The sequence below is a fragment of the Chlorocebus sabaeus genome, chromosome 6 (assembly GCF_047675955.1).
Source record: "Chlorocebus sabaeus isolate Y175 chromosome 6, mChlSab1.0.hap1, whole genome shotgun sequence".
Taxonomy (NCBI): Eukaryota; Metazoa; Chordata; class Mammalia; order Primates; family Cercopithecidae; genus Chlorocebus; species Chlorocebus sabaeus.
This window is the reverse complement of record NC_132909.1, coordinates 52459478-52475264: the sequence shown is the minus strand read 5'-3', so window position 1 is coordinate 52475264 and position 15787 is coordinate 52459478.

Genomic DNA, 15787 nt, shown 5'->3' with positions numbered 1-15787 from the left:
AAAGACACAGAGACAGACACACAGAGAGAAAGAGACACAGAGACAGAGAGACACAGACACACAGAGAGAGACAGAGACAGAGAGACACAGAGACACAGAGAGAGACAGAGACACAGAGAGACACAGAGACACAGAGACAGAGAGACACAGAGACACAGAGACAGAGAGACACAGAGACACAGAGACAGAGACAGACACAGAGAGACACAGAGACACAGAGAGAGACAGACAGAGAGAGACAGAGAGACACAGACAGAGAGAGAGAGAAAGACAGAGAAAGAGAAAGAGAAAGACAGAAAGAAAGAGAGAGAGAAAAAGAGAAAAAGAAAGAGAAAGAGAAAAAGAGAAAAAGAGAGAAAAAAGAGAAAAAGATCTCAAAGACAGAAAGAAAGATCTCAGAGAGAGAAAGATCTCAGAGAGAGATCTCAGAGAAAGAGAGATCTCAGAGAAAGAGAGATCTCAGAGAAAGAGAGATCTCAGAGAAAGAAAGAAAGAGAGAAAGAAAGAGAAAAGAAGGAGAAAAGAAGAGAAAGACCAAAGGCCGGGTACAGTGGCTCACGCCTTACCTGAGAGAAGGAAGTGGAACCTCTAGAAGAAAACAGGTACTGATTTTGTGGGCATTCACTCTGCCTCCACCTCTCAGCCTCCAAAGTCACATTCACTAACATGCCACCGGACAGACTTGCCAGGCCAGGCATGGTGGCTCATGCCTGTGATCCCGGCACTTTGGGAAGCTGAGGCAGGATTGCTTAAGGACAGGAGTTTGAGGCTGCAGTGAGCTATAATCGTGCTACTGCACTCCAGCCTGGGCGACAGAGCAAGACCATGTCTCTAAAAAACAAAAAATAAATCTAGGCCAGTCATGGTGGCTCATGCCTATAATCCCAGCACCTTGGGAGGCCGACGCAAGTGGATCACTTGAGGTCAGGTGTTCGAGACCAGCCTGGCCACCATGGTGAAACCTCGTCTCTACTAAAAATACAAAAATTAGCTGGGCATGGTAGCAGGCACCTGTAATTCCAGCTACTCTGGAGGCTGAGGCACAAGAATCGCTTGAACCTGGGAGGTGGAGGTTGCAGTGAGCCAAGATCAGGCCACTGCACTCCACCTTGGGCAACAGAACAAGACTCTGTCCCCACCAAAAAGAAAAAAATTAAATGAAAAGGAAAGATCTGCCAGGTCATAGCTCCTTGCTTCCCAGGCCACATTCCAGGGAGGCTAGGAGAGGCCCAGAGACCAGGCTAACCGAGGTCCAGGCAGCCCCGAGCACAAGGGCTGGTGGAGAGCTGGCCACATGTCCTGAGCCACGGTCAGTCAGAAGGCTGAAGCTGAGTCATCCCAGACACTGTGCTCAGTGCTAGGCCCATCAGAGGCCCTGGGCAGGAACAGCAGCACTCAGTAACAATGGGGACACTTTACCACCCTCACCCCGGAAGGGCCTCAGAAGTAGTACTCTCTCCAGGCTCAAGTGACTTGCCCAAGCCAGGAACCAGATCTGCAGAAACCCAAGTCCCATAGCGTGTGCTGGGTAGAGCCGCCTACCCCTCATGGGGCCTTTGAGCAGGCGGACAGCTCTCTGTTGGGATCACAAGAGGCTTGCTGCCAAGCCCTGCGGGTTTTTCCTTCAAAGAGCCCTTGAGTCAACTGATCTGCTCCTCCTGGGCCCCTGGCCCAGGTCACCCTCACCTTTCTCCTGGATGCCTGCCCAGCCTCGTTCCTGGTGTGCTACTTGGCCCCTTCACCATCCATTCACCATGGAGGAAGTTCGTCAGAATCCAAATCTGATCATGTTAGCTCCTCCCTACCTCACTGAATGCCCCTGAATGACTTCTCAGGGATCTTAGGATAAACCCAACCCCACGCTCTCCACTGCAGCCCACAAGGCCTCAGTGCTCAGCCCTGCCCTGTCCTTTCATCTCCTGCCACCCACCTATTAACCCACTCCAGTTGAGCCACATTATGGACAGTCCCAGCCTCTTTCTGCCTAAGACCTGTGGTGGCCAGCCTCCAAGAAGGCCCTCAATGTCTCTTGCCTCTTGGTATTCATACCCTGCCAAGCCTTCTTCCATAGCCACGGTCAGTTTATGTGGCCAAGAGAAGGTGAGTGACTTCCAAGGCTAGATCATAAAAGGCATTGCAGCACCACCTTTCATTCCCTGGGAAACCAGCTGCCATATTGTAAGGATGCTCAAGCAGCCCTGCAGGGAGGCCCATGGGAAGAGAAACCAATTTATCAGCCAGGTGAGTAAGCCACATTGGAAGTAGCTGCACTCCAGCCCCCATCAGACCTGCAGATGAGTGGAACCCTGGATGATATCTGACTATAACCTCATGAGAGATCCCTAAGAGAGCTGCTCCCAAATTCCCAGCCCACAGAAACCACAGGATATAATGCCTGGGTGTTGTTCTGAGCCACTGAGGTTTGAGGCTTGTTGTTAATGCAGCCAGAGGTATGTATTGCAAGGCTTCTGCATGGGCTGTTTCCTTAGCTTGGAAAGTCCTATTCTACATGCCCAGTTCTCCTGCTTGGATCATCTACAATTATCCTCCCTATTGTGGCTCAACCGTGGCCTCCCTCAAGGAGGCTTTCCTAACCTCCCCTAGCCCTTTCAGGTCTTTGTTCCATAGTCTTTTAGAAGCCAAGCCCTTTCCTTCAGACCCTTTACTCCAGCTGTTGATCATATATTTTGAGATTTATGTCAGCCATACTCCCACCGATGCCCAGTGCCTAGCAACGCACCCAGGATGTAGTTAGCACCCAATAAAGCATTATGGAGCCCTACACAGATGAGAGAGGGTATGATGCCCGTTCTCCCCACATTAAATGCTCAGTTTACAAATATCCATCAAAATTACCAACAGGCTGGGCAGTGGCTCACACCTGTAATCCCAGCAATCTGGGAGGATGAGGCAGGCGGATTTGCTTGAGTCCAGGAGTTCAAGACCAGCCTGGGCAACATGACAAGACTCCGTCTCTACAAAAAAATATAAAAATTAGACCAGGTAGATCGCCTCAGGTCAGGAGTTCAAAACCAGCCCGACCAACATGGTGAAACCCCTTCTCTACTAAAAACACAAAATCAGCTGGGCTTGGTGGCGCATGCCTATAATCCCAGCTACTTGGTAGGCTGAGGTAGGAGAATCGCTTGAACCTGAGAGGCAGAGGTTGCAGTGAGCTGAGATTGTGCCATTACACTCCAGCCTGGGCAATAAGAGCAAAACTCCCTCTCAAAAAAAAAAAAAAAAGAAAGTTAGCTGGACATGGTGGCAGGCACCTGTAGTCCCAGCTACTCTGGAGGCTGAGGTGGGAGGATCACCTGAGCCCAAAGAGGTTGAGGCTGCAATGAGCTGTGATCACACCACTGTGCTCCCACCTGGGTGACGGTAAGACCCTGTCCCAAACAAAAACAAAAACAAAACACACAACTCAGACACCTTGCATATCTAAATACAAAAGCAAAGTCAAGAAAGCTTTTGAAATCAAACACAGAACAGCTATGTGACTTGTGGACAGGTAAGTGTTTCTTCAGCAGGACACAAAGTACATTAGTCAAAAAAGAAAATATGCTGGACTCTATGAAAAGGAGTTTTTGGGTTTTGTTTTGTTTTTTGAGAGAGGGTCTCACTGTCTCCCAGTTTGGAGTGTAGTGGTACAATCACAGCTTACTGCAATCTTGAACTCCTGGGCTCAAGTGATCCTCTCACCTCAGCCTCCAGAGTAGTTAGTAGCTGGGGCTATAGGTATGCACCACCACACCCGGCTAATTTTTTTTTTTTTTTGTCGACACAGGGTCTCACTATGTTGCCCAGGCAGGTCTCGACCTCCTGGCCTCAAGTGACTCTTCCACCTTGGCCTCCCAAAGTGCTGGGATAACAGGTGTGAGCCACCACTCCCAGCTGAAGATGAGTTTTGGTTCATCAAAAGATGCCTTTGAAAAGGAAGCCACAGATGGCCAGGCATGGTGGCTCACACCTGTAATCACAGCACTTTGGGAGGCCGAGGCGGGTGGATCACGAGGTCAAGAGTTTGAGACCAGCCTGGCCAACATGGTGAAACCCTGCCTCTACTAAAAATACAGAAATTAGCCAGGCACAGTAGCGGGCGCCAGTAATTCCAGCAACTTGGGAGGCTGAGGCGGGAGAACTGCTTGACCCAGGAGGCAGAGGTTGCAGTGAGCCGAGATCGCACCACGGCACTCCAGCCTGGGTGACAGAGCAAGACTCCATCTCAAAATAAATAAATAAATAAAAGCCACAGACATACGTCATACCTATAATACATATAGAACTCCTTCAATTTAATGACAGACAATCACTTTTTTACTTAGTGGCTAAAAGAGCTAAACAGGCACTTCACAAAAGAGGATACCCAGATGGCCAAGGCTAATGTGGGAAGCTGCTCAACTTCATTAGTCATCAGGGAAATGCAAACTCAAACCTCAATACAGTATCACCCTCACACGCACACGCAAACGAAAAAAATTTTTTTTCCCAGGGTTGGCAAAACCAGAACTCTTCTATGTTGCTGGAGGAAGTCTCAAATGGTATGGCCACTTTGGAAAATGATTTGGCAACATTTGCTAAAGCCATGTCTACTGCTGACCAGGACCCACCAATCCCATGCCTGGAATGAGTGTATATATCTACCAATTGACATGAACAAGAAATGTTCATAGTAGTTTACTCAACAGTAGCCAAAAGCTGAAGACCGCATGATCAATAATAGAACAGATAGTTACTTATTCACATGGAATATTATACACAGGGGTCATCAACTTTCTTTTTTAAAGGCAGGATCTTGTTCTCACACCCAGGCTGGTGTGCAGGGGTGCGATTGTAGCTCACTGCAGCCTCAACCTCCAGGCTCAAGCAATCCTCCTGCCTCAGGCTCCCAAGAAGTAGCTGAGACTACGGGCATGCACCCCCACACCCAGCTAATTTTTTTTTTTTTTTTGGTAATCTCAAAGTGTTGAGATTACAGAAATGAGCCACTGCACCCAGCAAAAAATAGAAATCAAAATTTAAGTTAGCTGGGCATGGTGGCACATGCCTGTGGTCTCAGTTACTCGGGAAGCTGAGGTGGGAGGAATGCTTGAGCCCTGGAGATAAAGGCTGCCGTGAGCTATGATTATGCCACTGTACTCCAGCCTGGGCAACACAGCAAGACCCTATCTCAGAAACAAACAAACAAATATGAATTTGAAAAACATTACATTGCATGAAAGAAACCAGTCATAGGAGAGTACATACTGTGCAATTCTGTTTATAGAAATTACCAAGGCACTTATCTTCATTTTTCTCACCCACTTCAAACTTAGGCTTCCTTCCTTCTTTCCAGGCCACTTACACCCTGCCTTCCTCCTTCAACTCTTCCCAGCCCCCTTCAGCCTGCCATTGTCCATGACAGCCACAAGCCCTAGAGAAAAAAAATGCCAGTCACAGGCCAGAGACTTGCCCACCTCCAGGAAAATGACGTGAAAACACAGTGTCCGCTCCTGAACTGCAAAGAAAGTTTCCCTCTCTACACCGTGGTGAGCAGGAATAAAAGCTAGGCCTGCCCTGGCCTTAAATTAAGCCAGAGGGATGTCACGTGAGGAGACCCCTTTCTGGGGAAAAAAAAAAAAAAAAAAAAAAAAAAACCACCAATTAACCACAGCTGATTCTCCAGAAGCAATTGGCAAGTCCAGAAGCAATCAACTAATGATTCTCCAATCATTAGTTGGTGCAGAGGTAATTGCGATCTTTGCTACTAAAGTAATGAGCCGGGTGCAGTGGCTCACGCCTGTAATCTCAGCACTTTGGGAGGCGAAGGCGGGCGGATCACGAGGCAGGTGAATCACTTGAAGCCAGGAGTTTGAGACCAGCATGGCTACATGATGAAACCCCGTCTCTACTAAAAATACAAAAAAATAGCTGGACGTGGTGGTGGGCACCTGTAATCGCAGCTCCTGGGGAGGCAGAGGCTGGAGAATCGCTTGAACCTGGGAGGCGGAGGTTGCAGTGAGCTGAGATCGCACCACTGCATTCTAGCCTGGGAGACAGAGTGAGACTCCATCTCAAAAAAAAAAAAAAAAAAAAAAGATAACGTACTTATTTAACAGATGAGGCCAGCTGACAGTTGTCATGTGCCATCCCCAAAGTCTACTTGGGTTGTTGAGTGTTGGATGTGAGATTCAAATCTGCTTTTCCTAACTTGATAGTATGCACTTTTAACAGCTATGCCGCCACAATTGCCGACAAAAATGAATCACATCCGACCCACTTCATTTCCCTTTTTTTGGACAGACTTGACTATTCCTGGATGAGACATTCAAGGAAGGGTGGTGGCATTGGTTTCTTTGAATGTCTTATCCGAGAATAGTTAAATCTGTCCAATAAAAGGGGGAAGATGGCAGTATCGGGTGTCCAAATTTTGGACAAGTATGTCAGCTTTGTAGACAAATGGGAAAAAATGGCTAGATATGAGGATGGAGAGATGGTTTAGAAACTGTTTGTAGGCGCGGTGGCTCACGCCTGTAATCCCAGCACTTTGGGAGGCCGAGCCAGGCGGATCACGAGGTCAGGAGATCGAGACTATCCTGGCTAACACGGTGAAATCCCGTCTCTACTAAAAAAAATACAAAAAATTAGCCGGGCATGGTGGTGGGCGCCTGTAGTCCCAGCTACTCGGGAGGCTGAGGCAGGAGGCGGAGCTTGCAGTGAGCTGAGATCGCGCCATTGCACTCCAGCCTGGGCGACAGAGCGAGATTCCTTCTCAACAAAAAAAAAAAAAAAGAAACTGTTTGTAGGTTTTTTGTTTGTTTGTTTGTTTGTTTTTAGAGAGGCAGTCTCACTCTGTTGCCCAGGCTGGAGTGCAGTGGTGCGATCATAGCTCACTGCATCCACTAGCTCCTGGGTTCAAGTGATCTTCCTGCTTCGCCTTCCTGAGTAGCTGGGACTATAGGTGCATGCTACCATGCCCAACTAATTTTTAAGATTTTTTTGTAGAGCTGGGGGTGTCTCACTGTGTTGCCCAGGCTAGTCTTGAATTCCTGGCCTCAAGCGATCTTCCCGCCTGAGCATCCTAGAGCGCTGGAATTACAGACGTGGGCCACACCACGCCCAGCCAGAAACCCTTTGAAGACTGCTAATGAAACAACACTTCCAGGCAATGGTTATCCATGGGTGATCAAACCTTTAGGGAAACGCCAGATGGGGAATTTACAAAGACAGGGTCAGGCGGATGGCATCCGAACCCCTGGATCATTCTTAGCTATCACTGAAAAGTGGAAAGACAGGCCAGGCACAGTGACTCATGCCTGTAATCCTAGCACTTTGGGAGGCTGAGGCAGGAGGATCGCTTGAGCCCAGGAGTTCCAGACCAGCCTGGGCAACATAGTGGGACCTTGGTTCTACAGAAAGGTTTTTTGGTTTTTGTTTTGTTTTGCTTTTAAGATGGGGGTCTCACTCTGTCACCCAGGCTGGAGTGCAGGGGTGCAATCTCTGCTCACTGCAGCCTCCACCTCCTGGACTCAAGCAATCCTCCCCACTCAGCCTCCCAAGCAGCTAGGACTACAGGCACATGCCACCATGCCCAGCATGCCCAGCTTTCTTTTTTTTTCTTTTATAGACACAGGGTTTCACCATGTTGCCCAGACTGGCCTCCAACCTCTGTGCTCAAGCTATTTGCCCACCTCAGCCACCCAAAGTGCTGGGATTACAGGAGTGAGCCACCACGCCCTGCCCAAAAAAGGTATTGCAGCATTTTTTAAAAAAGTATTGCTACATTTTAGAGATAAAAAATGGAGTATTTACAAATGAAATTATTTGAGGTCTCAGATTTGCTTCAAAATATCCGGTGAGGCTGGCTGGGTGTGGTGGCTGACACCCATAATCCCATAATTTGGGGAGGCCAAGGTAGGTGGATTACTTGAGCCCAAGAATTGGAGACCAGCCTAGGCAACATGGCGAAACCAACCCTTCTTTACAAAAATTAGCCAGACATGGTGGCTTGCACCTGTAGCCCCAGCTACTTGAGAGGCTGAGGCAGGAGGATTGCTTGGGCCTGGGAGGTCGAGGCTGTAGTGAGCTGTGATCACACCACTGCACCCTAGCCTGGGTGACAGAGTGAGACACTGTCTCAAAAACAAAACAAAACAAAAAAACCATTGAATAATAGTTGATTCAGGCAAGAATGAATCCTGAAAGAGTGAAAGTCTGATGAATAACAGGATATTTATAGAATCTCAAAGTACCTCCCCACAAGAAACTTAATAATTACAAATCGGAAAGCAGTAACTTTGTAGCAGAGACACCTGGCAGATACCACTTGGCCAAGTGGTCAAAATTAACATCACCAGTAATGGGACCAATTGATGGCAGGCTGGGGTCTTCCTGCCAAAAAGGCACAACCTGAATCTAATCATAAGGAAACAGCAGACAAACCCAAGTTGAAAGATATTCTGCCTAATAACTGACCTACACTTTGTTAAAACGTCAAGGTCACAAAAGACAAAAAGGCTCAGAAATTGATCTCAGTGAAAGAAACTAAAAACACAACTGGAAACAACAAGTGATCTGGGATTTTCTTTTGCTATAAAGGTCAGTGATGTGACACTGGAGAAATCTAATTAGGTTTGCAGATTTCCTGCTTTTGATCATTTTACTGAGGTTATGTTAGAGAATGCCTTGTTCTGGCCAGGTGCAGTGGCTCACACCTGTAATCCCAGTAGTTTGGGAGGCTGAGGCAGGCGGATCCCCTGAGGTCAGGAGTTCGAGATCACTTTAGCCAACATGGTGAAACCCTGTCTCTACTAGAAATACAAAATTGTGGCGTGCGCCTATAATCCCAGCTACTTGGGAGGCTGAGTCAGGAGAATCACCTGAACCCAGGAGGTGGAGGTTGCAGTGAGCCAAGCCTGCACCATTACATTCCAACCTGGGCAACAAGAGTGAAACACTGTCTTAAAAAAAAAAAAAAAAAAAAAAATTGTTGAGATGGGCTGGGCGTGGTGGCTCACGCCTGTAATCCCAGCACTTTGGGAGGCCAAGATGGGCAAATCACAAAGTCAGGAGTTCAAGACCAGTCTGGCCAACATAGTGAAACCCTGTCTCTACTCAAAAATACAAAAAAAAAAAAAAGTTAGCTGGGCCTGGTGGGCACCTATAATCCCAGCTACTTGGGAGGTTGAGGCAGGAGAATCATTTGAACCCGGGAGGCAGAGGTTGCAGTGAGCTGAGATCTGCCATTGCACTCCAACCCAGGCGACAGTGTGAGACTCCATCTCAAAAAAAAAAAAAAAAAGAAAGAAAAATTGTTGAGATAGTAATCAAAAGTCAAAACAGCTCAGTTGCTCAGAGGCTGCAGAAACTAGAAATATGAAACCCAGAATTGTGCTGTCCAATATTATAGCTAATGATTTCTGTTAATTAAAATTCAATCATATGTAAAATTCAGTCCCTGCCTGCCTCACAGTAGTCCTATTTGTAATGCTCATGACAGTGCTGCTCCGAATTATGGAGCCAAGAATGCTTCTTAGAATATGGTGCAAGGGCCAGACACAGTGACTCACACCTGTAATCCCAGCACTTTGGGAAGCCAAGGTGGGAGGATCGCTTGAGCCCAGGAGTTTGAGTCTAGCTTAGGAAATACAGCAAAAGCCCATGTCTACAAATAAAAAATTTAAAAAGTAGCCAAGCTTGGTGGCAAGTGCCTACAGTCCTAGCTTCTCAGGAGGCTGAGGCAAGAGAATCACTTGAGCCTGGGACGTTGAGGCTGCAGTGAGCCGAGATGGCACCACTGCACTCCAGCCTGGGTGACAGAGTAAGACCCTGTCTCCAAAACAACAACAAAACAGAATATAGTGCAAGGCCTACTTTTTATTTTATTTTATTTTATTTTATTTTTTGAGATGGAGTTTCGCTCTTTTTGCCCAGGCTGGAGTGCAATGGTGGGATCTCAGCTCACCACAACGTTTTCTGTATTTTTTTTTTGTATTTTGTATTTTATATTTTGTACTTTTGTATTTTTAGTAGAGACAGGGTTTCTCCATGTCAGTCAGGTTGGTCTCCAACTCCCGACCTCAGGTGATCCACCCGCCACGGCTTCCTAAAGTGCTGGGATTACAGGCGTGAGCCACTGTGCCCGGCCAAGGACTACATATTTTTAAATTACCAGGGGTTTCTGGTAAAAAAACCCCACACATTTCTAGGTTCATTCCAGACCTGTTTTGTCAGAGTCTGTGACCACAGAGGTTGAGAATTTGCATTTAGGCAGGTTCTTCCAGGTCATTCCTTTGTTGGTCCCTGTTAGGTAATAGCCTCCCTGAGGAAAAAAGGAGGTGAAAGTCATCTTGTGTTTCCTGATGGAAGGAACACTTTAATTTGGGCCCCAAGATTTGAGAGCTATCAACAAACAGGATCTTCAGATCCGGATATTGAGGAGGATCAGATATGACCATGGGCCGGGCGCGATGGCTCATGCCTGTAATCCCAGCACTTTGGGAGGCTGAGGGTGTATCATGAGGTCAGGAGTTCAAGACCAGCCTGGCCAACATGGTGAAACCCTGTCTCTACTAAAAATACAAAAAAAAAAAAAAAAAAAAAAAAAGCCAGGCGTGGTTGCGGGCGCCTGTAATCCCAGCTACTTGAGAGGCTGAGACAAGGAGAATCTCTTGAACCTGGGAGGCGGAGGTTGCAGTGAGCCGAGATCGGGCTATTGCACTACAGCCTGGGCAACAGTGCAAGACTCCATCTCACTGGGTGGGAGTGTGCACCCAGTGTACTGGGTGTGGTGGTGCACGCCTGTAATCCCAGCTACTCGGAAGGCTGACGTGGGAGAAGCGCTTGAACCTGGGAGGCAGAGGTTGCCGTGAGCCAAGACCGCACCACTGTACTCCAGCCTGGGCGACAAGATCGAAACTCTGTCTCAAAAAAAAAAAAAAAAAAAAAAAAATTAGCTAGGCGTGGTGGCACGTGCCTGTAATCGCTGCTACTAGAGAAGCTGAGGCAGGAGAGACTCTTGAACCTGGGAGGTGGAGGTTGCAGTGAGCTGAGATTGTGCCACTGCACTCCAGCCTGGGCAACAGAGTGAGACTCCATCTCCAAAAATAAATAAATAAATTCATAATCTTTTTTTTAAGATGGAGTTTCGCTCTTGTTGCCCTGGCTGGAGTGCAGTGGTGTGATCTCCAGCTCACCACAACCTCCGCCTCCTGGGTTCAAGCGATTCTCCTGCCTCAGCCTCCCGAGTAGCTGGGATTACAGGCATGTGCCAGCTAATTTTGTATTTTTAGTAAAGATGGGGTTTCTCCACGTTGGTCAGTGTGGTCTCAAACTCCCAACCTCAGGTGATTCGCCCCTCAGCCTCCCAAAGTGCTGGGATTACAGGCATGAGCCACCATGCCAGGCTGAAAAAATTTTTTAAAAGATATGATTGTGGGCCGGGCGCCGTGGCTCACGTCTATAATCCCAGCACTTTGGGAGGCCGAGGCAGGCAGATCATGAAGTCAGGAGATCGAGACCATCCTGGCTAACACGGTGAAACCCCGTCTCTACTAAAAATACAAAAAAATTAGCCAGGCATGGTGGTGGGTGCCTGTAGTCCCAGCTACTCGGGAGGCTGAGGCAGGAGAATGGCGTGAACCCGGGAGGCAGAGCTTGCAGTGAGCTGAGATCGCACCACTGCACTCCAGCCTGGGCGACAGAGCCAGACTCTGTCTCAAAAACAATCAATCAAAAAGATATGATTGTGGTCTTCAATCACTGCCTGGGTTCCAATCCTGGCCCCTTGACTCCCATGCTACTTGACCTTGGGTGAATTACTTAACCTCTCTGTTCCTCAGTTTCTTTATCTGTCAAAAAGCCATAAGTAGCACCTACTCTATAGGATTATTGTGAGGATTCCAGAAGTTTGCAGATGTCAAATGATTCTAACAGTGCCCAACACACGAGCACACGTTAGACTTTATTTTTTGAGACAGGGTCTCACTCTGTTGCCCAGGCTGGAGTGCAGTGGCATGCCCATAGCTCACTGCAGCCTCAGTCGCCTGGGCTCAAAGAATCCTCCCACCTCCGCCTCCAGAGTGGCCAGGACTATAGACACATACCACCACACCAGGGTATATATGTATTTATTTACTTATTTTTACAGATGGGGTCTCACTATGTTGCCCAGACTCATCTCAAACTCCTGGCCCCAAGTGAGCCTCCTGCCTTGGCCTTCCAAAGGGCTGGGATTACAGGCATGAGTCACCATGCCTGACCCTATTTTATTTCCTTCTTTTTTTTTTTTCTTTTGAGACGGAGTCTGGTTCTGTTGCCCAGGCTGGAGTGCAGTGGCACAATCTCAGCTCACTGCAAGCTCCGCCTCCCAGGTTCACCCCATTCTCCTGCCTCAGCCTCCTGAGCAGCTGGGACTACAGGCGCCTGCCACCACGCCCAGCTAATTTTTTGTATTTTTAGTAGAGATGGGGTTTCACTGTGTTAGCCAGGATGGTCTCGATCTCCTGGTCTCGTGATCCGCCTGCCTCGGCCTCCCAAAGTGCTGGGATTACAGGCATGAGCCACCGCGCCTGCCTATTTCTTTTTCTTTTCTTTTTTTTTTTTTTTTTGAGATGGAGTTTCACTTTTGTTGCCTAGGCTGGACTGGAGTGCAATGGTGTGATCTTGGCTTACTGCAACCTCCACCTCCCGGGTTCAAGCAATTCTCCTGCCTCAGCCTCCCAAGTAGCTGAGATTACAGGCACCCACCACCACGCCTGGCTAATTTTGTATTTTTAGTAGAGATGGGGTTTCGCCATGTGGCCAGGCTGATTTCAAACTCCTGACCTCAGGTGATCTGCTCACCTCAGCATTCCAAAGTGCTGGGATTATGGGCGTGAGCTACAGCATCTGGCATTATTTTCTTTTCTTTGTTTTTTGTTTGTTTGTTTTGTTTTCATTTGTTTTTGTGGTCTCAAATAAACTCTTTTAATTGCTCATTTGTGTCTTGGGTTATCTGTGGGGTGAGAAACCTCCTCCTCACTTCCAGTCCCAGCTATCCAGGTACAATCTGGTGTTGTGGTCCGGCTGTGGGTGAGGGGTAGAGGTGGGTGCAGGGCTGGCCCCCGAGTCTGCACCGACATCTTCAGGGCAGGGAGCTCAGACCATGGTTGTACTTGCACTGCTTCAGGGCCTCATGGACAGGTCATTCTCAGTGGTCGGACAGTCCAGGAACTGCCTGATCTTGTAGGCACAGGGCCCCATCTGCAGGGTCTGTGGGGCAGCACGGGTGGGGGTCTGGTTGGCCTGTTGGCTGCGGCTGCTCTGCGGCTTCCCCAAGGCCTGGTGGTGGTGGTGAGACCTGGGCAATATTAGTCAGAGATGGTGACAGCGGCAGCAGTTCTGTCAAGGGGACAAATGCCACCTTTTTTTGGGGAGGGGGTGGGGGATGGAGTTTCGCTCCTGTTGCCCAGGCTGGAGTGCAAAGGCGCGATCTTGGCTCACTGCAACCTCCACCTCCCGGGTTCAAGCAATTCTCCAGCCTCAGCCTCCAGGCTAGCTGTGATTACAGGCACCCACCACCACACCCGGCTAAGTTTTTTTTTGAGACAGTCTCACTCTGTTGCCCAGGCTGGAGTGCAGTGGCATGATCTTGGCTCACTGCAACCTCCGCCTCCCAGGTTCAAGCAATTCTCCTGCCTCAGCCTCCTAAGTAGCTGGGACTACAGGTGTGCGCCACCACGCCCAGCTAGTTTTTGTATTTTTAGTGCAGACAGGGTTTCACCATGTTGGCCAGGCTGGTCTTGAACTCCTGACTTCATGATCCACCCCCCTTGGCCTCCCAAAGTGCTGGAATTATAGGCATAATCCCAAAATTAGGCACATGGCCTAATTTTGTATTTTTGGTAGAGAGAGGGTTTCACCATGCTGGCCAGGCTGGTTTCAAACTCTTGACCTTGGCTGGGCACAGGGGCTCACGCCTGTAATCCCAGCACTTTGGGAGGCCAAGGCGAGTGGATCACTTGAGGCCAGGAGTTTGACACCAGCCTGACCAACATGGTGAAAACCCCGTCTCTACTACAAATACAAAAATTAGCCAGACTTGGTGGCACATGCCTGTAATGCCAGCTACTCGGGAGGCTGAGGCAGGAGAATTGCTTGAACTCAGGAGGTGGAGGTTGCCTTGAGTTGAGATCACATCATTGTACTCCAGCCTGGGTGACAGAACAAGACTCTGTCTCAAACAAACAAACAAACAAACAACTCCTCACCTCAGGTGATCTGCCCGCCTCGGCCTCCCAAAGTGCTGGGATTACAGGCATGAGTCACCAGGCCTGGCCCTATTTATTTTATTTTAATTCTTTTCTTTTCTTTTCTTTTTGTTAGACGGGGTTTCACTTTTGTTGCCCAGGCCAGAGTGCAAAGGCGTGATCTCGGCTCACTGCAAACTCCAGCGCCCAGGTTTAAGCGATTCTCCAGCCTCAGCCTCTGGTGTCGCTGGGATTACAGATGCCCACTACCACACCTGGCTAATTTTGTATTTTTAGTAGAGATGAGGTTTCACCATGCTGGCCAGGCTGGTTTCAAACTCCTGAACTCAGGTGATCCGCCTGCCTCGGCCTCCCAAAATGCTGGAGTTATGGGCATGAGCCACCGCGTCTGGCCCTATTTTATTTTCTTCCTAGCACTTAACACTCACTGACATGACCATCATTTGCTTTTGCTTTATTTATTCAACAAGCATTTAGTGAGGACCTACTGTGTGTAGGCATTCCAGGCAGAGGGAACAGCAGGTGCAAAGGCCCTGGGGTGGGAACATGCGAAATAGTGTTTAAGATGTTAGAGATAGCCAGGCATGGTGACTCATGCCTGTAATCCCAGCAATTTGGAAGGCTGAGGTGGGCGGAGCACTGAGCCCAGGAGTTTGAGACCAACCTGGACAACATGGTGAAACTCTGTCTCTACAAACAATACAAAAAAGTAGGCCAGTGTGTTGGCACATACGTGTAGTTCCACCTACTTGGGAGATTGAGGTGGGAGGATGGCTTGAGCCCAGGAGGTCAAGGCTGCAGTGAGCTGTGATTACGCCACTGCACTCCAGCCTGAGTGACAGAGCCAGACCCTGCATCAAAAAAAAAAAAAAAAAAAAAAGATGCTAGAGAGCTATAAATAGCCAGGCAAGGAGGTTCACACCTGTAATCTCAGCACTTTGGGAGGTTGAGGCGGGGAGATCTCTTAAGCCCAGGAGTTCAAGACCAGCCTGGGCAACACGGCAGAACCATGTCTTTACAAAAGAAGAAAATTAGCAGGCTTCTAATGCCAGCTACTAGGAAGCCTGAGGTGGAAGGATCATCTGAGCCCATGAGCCCATGAGGTTGAGGCTGCAGTGAGCTGTGATTGCACCGCTGCACTCAAGCCTGGGGAACAGAGTGAGACCTTGTCTCAAAAAAAACCAAAACGCTGAAGATACATTAGTAAATAAGGCAGGTGCAGTCCTATATTCATGGTGCTTGTATTTTAATGGGGGCGGACACAGACAAATTGATATATATTGGGTTGGTGCTAAAGTCATTGCAGTTTTTGCCATTAAAAGTCATTGCATAGGCCGGGCGCGGTGGCTCAAGCCTGGAATCCCAGCACTTTGGGAGGCCGAGATGGGCGGATCACGAGGTCAGGAGATTGAGACCATCCTGGCTAACACGGTGAAACCCCGTCTCTGCTAAAAACTACAAAAAAAATGAACTGGATGTGCTGGCGGGCACCTGTAGTCCCAGCTACTCCGGAGTCTGAGGCAGGAGAACGGCGTGAACCCAGGAGGCGGAGTTTG